Consider the following 6,300-nt stretch of genomic DNA (forward strand, 5'->3'; position numbering starts at 1 on the left):
GAGCTTTGTTTGCAGAAGAATGTTGTTCAGGCAGACCTGATTGTGCTACCAATGCCCGAGTTTGACATCATTTTGGGTATGGATTGGTTTTCGTCAAATGAAACTTCAATAGATTTCCAGTAGAGGTCAGTATCTGTTAAACCACCCAGCGGAATATCTTTTGTTTTTGAGGCAGCAAGGAACAAATAGATGTCGCACATCATTTCTTGTATCTATGCGATGAAACTGATGAAGAGAGGCAGCCAAGAATTTTTTGCGAGTATTGTGACAGTGTCTGAGCAATTCAGTCAGAGGCTAAAGGATGTCGAGGTTGTCAGGGATTTCCCCAGTGTCTTTCCAGAGGATGTTTCAGGCATTCCACCAAACCGAGAGGTGGACTTCTCTATTGAGCTGATGCCGGGTACAGTGTCTATTTCTAAGATACCCTATCGTCTAGCACTTGCATAGATGAAAGAGTTGTAGGATAATATTCAGGACTTTCTAGACAAGGGTTTTATCTGTCCGAGTTTTTCTCCATGGGGCACACCTGTACTATTTGTGAAGAAGAAAGAAGGCAGCATGCGACTCTGCATTGATTCCAGAGAAATGAACAGAGTCACAGTCAAGAACAAGTATCATTTTCTAAGGATCGAAGACCTCTTTGATCAGCTACAGGGAGCATCAGTGTTTTCGAAAATAGATCTTCGATCAATATACCACCAGCTGAAAGTGAGAGAGCCTGATGTGCACAAGACGCCTTTTAGGACGCGTTATGGGAACTATGAGTTTATGGTGATGCCCTTCGGATTGACAAACGCGCCAGTGATCTTCATGGATCTCATGAATAGCGTATTTCAACCGTATTTGGATCAGTTCGTCATAGTCTTCATAGATGACATTCTGATCTATTCGAAGAGCAGAGATTAGCACAGTCAGCACCTTAGAACAGTGCTACAGACTTTGTAGGACAGACAATTGTATGTCAAGTTCAGCAAGTGTGAGTTCTAGCTAGACAGAGTGGCGTTCTTGGGCCACATCATTTCCAGGGATGGAGTCGAGGTGGATCCCAACAAGGTCGAGACAGTCAGAGATTGGCCAGTACCTAAGAGTGTGACCGAGATCCGTAGTTACTTGGGATTGGATGTGTACTACAGGAAGTTTATTCATGTCTTTTCTTCTATTCCGGTGCCCATGACCGCCTTGACGAATAAGAATGTCAAATTCATTTGGGGATTAGAGTTCCAGGAGAGTTTTTAAAAGCTGAAGCAAGCGTTGACTTCAGCGCCAGTTCTAGTTATGCCATCAAGGCAAGGCGAGTATGTGCTATATACATATGCTTCGAAGCAAGGTTTGTGCGCAGTTCTGATGTAGCATGACAGAGTGATAGCCTACACGTCCAGACAGTTGAAGGTTCATGAGAAGAATTATCCGACTCATGACCTCGAGCTAGCAGCAATAATATTCGCCCTGAAGATTTGGATGCACTATCTGTATGGGGAGAGGTGCAAGATTTTCACTGATCACAAAAGTTTGAAGTACTTTTTCACACAGAAAGAGCTGATTGTGAGACAGCGAAGATGGTTGGAGCTAGTGAAGGACTATGACTGCGACATTCAGACGCACTGAGTAGGAAGACTGCAGTGATTGCACAGTTGTCTGTACAGAGATCCAGAGGTTTGAGCTTGCAGTTTATGCTACAGGCGATGCTCCAAATATTTCTACCTTGACAGTGCAGTCGACGTTGAGAGACAGGATTCGAGTAGGGCAATCATCTGATGAACAGTTACAGAAGTGGAGACAGAGGGATGAGCCTAAGGGGCTGAGATTGTATTCTGTAGAGGATGGCATAGTCCGACACAGTGACCGACTCAGAGCTTGTGTGATCGACTTCTAGGGTAGCTGGGAGCCAAAGTTACCTCTCGTGGAGTTCACATACAACAACAGTTATCAGTCATCTATTGGTATGGCTCCATACGAGGCGCTTTATGGGAGAAAGTGTAGCTCGTCGATTTATTGGGATGAGGTAGGGGAAAGAGCAGAGTTGGGTCCGGACATAGTCAGACAGACTGTAGAGCTAGTGGTCAAGATTCGGGGCAGGATGAAGACTGCACAGAGCCGACAGAAGAGTTATGCAGATCAGAGGCGCAGGGATCTGGAGTTTGCAGTTGGTGATCACGTGTTCGTGAAGGTCGCACCGATGAAGGGTGTGATGAGATTTGATAAGAAGGGCAAACTCAGTCCTAGATTCATTGGACCATTCGAGATCCTCGAGAGAGTTGGGACACTAGCATGCAGAGTTGCGTTGCCGCCGAATCTGGCAGGCGTTCATAACGTGTTCCACATCTAGATGCTGGGGAAGTACATGTCGAACCCTTATCATGTACTGAAATATGAGATTTTGAAGTTGACGCTAAACTTGTCTTTCGAGGAAAGACCTGTCCGGATATTGGACAGATAGGAGAGGAGACTCTGGAACAAAGTGATCCAGATGGTCAAAGTCAAGTGGTTGAATCATTCCGAGAAGGAGGCTACTTGGGAGACTGAGACTGAGATGAGGAGTTGCTACCCGAAGTTATTCAGTACTTTTAAATTTCGAGGACGAAATTCAATATAAGGGGGGAGGAATTGTAAGATCTAGAAATTCGAACGACATAACCTGACTGTGTTTAATTATTTTTAATGAATTAAATGCATGATTGTGTCATGAATATGTATTTTATTTCATAAATTACTAGATTTCATTTATTAGGGCTTTTAGCAGTATTTCACGCTCGAACAAGGAATGGAGACCGGGGACAGTTAAGGAAAATTTCAGTAAGTTTCGAGTATTTAGTTCAGAAAATTTCGTTAGAGTATTTAGTTCAGAAAATTTCAGTCAAGTTTAGTTCGAGTATTTAGGATTCGAGTATTTAGAGTTCAGAAAATTTGAGCAAGTTTCAGCCAAGTTTAGTTCGAGTATGTAGGGTTCAAGTATTTTTAGTTCGAGTATTTAGAGTTCAGAAAATTTAGTTCGAGTATTTAAGGTTCGAGTATTTAGTTTAGAAAATTTCAGCAAGTTTCAGCCAAGTTTAGAGGGTTCTAATTGGCTAGAATCACGTTGTTTAGGGGCTGGTAGTGTGTGAGTAAGTGGTGGTTTAAGTTTAGAATAATTCGGTTAAGTTTCGGGTTAATTCGAACCGGGACCTCGGTCCAAGTTTTAAAACAAATAATAGAAATTAATGCATGGGCTGGTGTCTACGTCTGTGAAATGATTACAAATATGTTTTGAGATGTTTTAATAAGTTTGAGTGGCTTCGGGTCGAAATTTTGATGTCTAGGGATAAAATGGTCAATTAGGGTTTCCGGTGGTAAAATGGTCATTTTGCACCCGGGTCGAGTTATCAATCCTGATAGCGCCTTGATATCCGAAAATGCATGGTTAAAATTTATATGTTATTTATGAACATGAATTTTATGATTATGCTGAAAAATACGCTGCATGCTTGGTTTTTAAGAAATTGTATATATATGCATCAATTTTACAAGTGATGAATACGATGACATGTTTTGAAGGAGATGAGTTAGTTGTGACTAATAGAACACGAACATGTAAGGCCAAGGCTCAGTGGATGGGTAAAACTGTCGCTGATGTCCTCGCCGTCAAGTACCGCGGTTATACGTAGATGGATCCATCGACTTAGAGCTGATACGAAAGTCACAACTAATTATCTAAATTCAATAATGGAAAACAAACATGTATATGATTACATGATGAGATATGATATGACTATGTTTATGTTACGTTATGTTTAAGTTCACGTTTTTAAGGATCATGAATTTTATTTTAATTACAGTATTTTTCACTATTGCATGTTATGTAAATGTATTTATTATAACGGTTCAGGTGTGTTGAGTATTTAGACTCACTAGGTATGATTGATGCAGGTGAGCATGATGATGTGGAGACTGGAGGTGCTGAAGACTGAGTAGGCAGAGCTGGGAGTGCGCACGATAACCCGAAGACCTTGCATTCTTCGCACTTTATGTTTATGAGTCAGGGGTGAAACAATGTTTTTTACGTTTTGCATTTTTCCATATGTTGATGATTTTGACAAGTGTTGAATTCTTTCAAAACAGTAGACTAGGAGTTGATATTTAGATTATATAACTGAAGTTATTGTTATTCAGTGGTTAAATGACTTTTTAAAATACATGATTGACTGTTTTTATTGCATGCATGTGATTGAGTTTTTCGAAAAGAGCTTTCAAGAAAAAATTTCTAGTAGTACACGTTACACAATGTATGTTTCACCAAGCCACTTAACATATCGCTTCATATGTAACAAACATCGAAAATCATACATTACATCAATGATCATCCCACAACAATGTGACTCACTATCACGTAACTCATGCAATGAATATAGAATGACACATTTATTCTCTCTAAACAAATATTCATCATAAACGTAGAAATTATCATATTCATTCATGAACTTCTCAAAATCATCACCAAACAAATAATAATCATGCAAATAGGACATACCAAAAGTATTATCCATGCAAACTTTTAACACATTACAAGAATTCAGTTATAATGCATACAATTCATTGTTAAGACTAAGTCTAATCCATTAGAAAACTTGTGACAAATCAACATTACCAATAATCAGGCTTACCACATAAAACTTCCACTGCTCTCCCATCCATAAAGACTAGACACAAAATTAAAATTTAAATCATGTCCCTTAAACGCTGCATTTACAACATGTTCTCCAAACTCTTGAAAACAACAAAACAAAGAATTAAGGTGAGGAATCAAGTTGTACCTCATAGTCGTTAATATTGCAACTACTCTTATCTCACTATGATTGCTCTCAACATCATGTTGATCAACACATAGTATTCACCCATCATTGACACTTGTTTGCATCATCATCATGACAACTCCAGAATCCTGCAAATACGAAATAACAATAATCGGGATCGAACCAGATATATCATCACAATGATAATAAACCTCTTTGTACAAAGGTACTTGAAGGGGTTTATGCAAGAACAAGTAAATCTCACTCTCACTCTTTTGGGCCATCAATTTATTTTTCTTTTCTTTTTCTTTGGCATCTTTTTCTTTTTCTTTCATCTCATCTTTTTCATTTTTATTTCTTTCTATGTTTATCTCACTCTTTTGTTCACTTTTTCTTTCGGTCATTTGACATTCTTTTTCACTCATTTCAAGAGATTTCAATTGATTCTCAAGAACTACCTTTGAATTCAATTGAAATAAAAAAAAATAAAAATACATTTTTCCTCAACAAATGTATGCAACAAAGTTTCTCCTTGCCTACTCTCCTCATCCATAATAGACAAATTAGGCACTTCCTCAACAAATGTATGCAACAAATTTTCTCCTTGCCTACTATCATCTTCCATAATAGACAAATTGGGCACTTCTTCACCATCTAATGATTCACTCTCCACAATGTATTTTTCAACAGTATAAGAATCATCGATCAGTGGAGTACCAACATCATCAACTCCAACCTCAACTTCAAAATCAACCTCAAGCTCAACTTAAAATTTTGATTCACAATCAACTAAGACTTCGGGTTCAGGCTCCACTTAAGAACCCATCACCGTCACCGCCTCACTTGGACATTGGCTAATGTCATGTCCCACCTGTAGACACCAACAACATATAATATGAAATGTACAAGTATTGAATATTTCGAATGTACCTCGATATCCATTCTTGGTAAATGAAGGTTTCGACTCCATTATTGGCATATCCATGATTTTCTCCTCCACGCTCGATCTCCACGTGGATGCCAACAACGCCTCATGCAAGTAACGTTCATCATTTCTATCAACTCTCCAGTCATGGCGATTAGGTTCAAACTGTCTCTTCGTCACCCTTTTCATCTCATCCCACGTGACTATATGTTTCTTACCACTTCCTCTCATACGCAACACTACTTTATCCCACCAGATAAGATCATTATCAGTAAACTAGCTACAAGCTCGTTTTATCTTTATAGCTTCTGAATAATCCTATACCTCAAAGATACACTCCATCATCTTCTCCCAATCAAGATACGCCTTTGGGTCGGCTCCCCCATCGAAAGATGGAACTGTCATCTTTAAATCACTCTTCCTATACTAACCCCGACTTTTATGCCTATGACTCTCATCATGTCGCCTATCATCATCCCAATTCAATTATGACGCCTTTTCCTCCTCGACTCTTTTCTCTCTTTTATCCCCCTCGACTTTACTATACTTCTCACGTAAAGGCTTAAATTCTTTCTCTCACATTTTATCCAACTCTCCAATCATTGTTTG

Source organism: Primulina huaijiensis, chromosome 17, assembly GCF_012295235.1.
Source record: "Primulina huaijiensis isolate GDHJ02 chromosome 17, ASM1229523v2, whole genome shotgun sequence".
Lineage (NCBI taxonomy): Eukaryota > Viridiplantae > Streptophyta > Magnoliopsida > Lamiales > Gesneriaceae > Primulina > Primulina huaijiensis.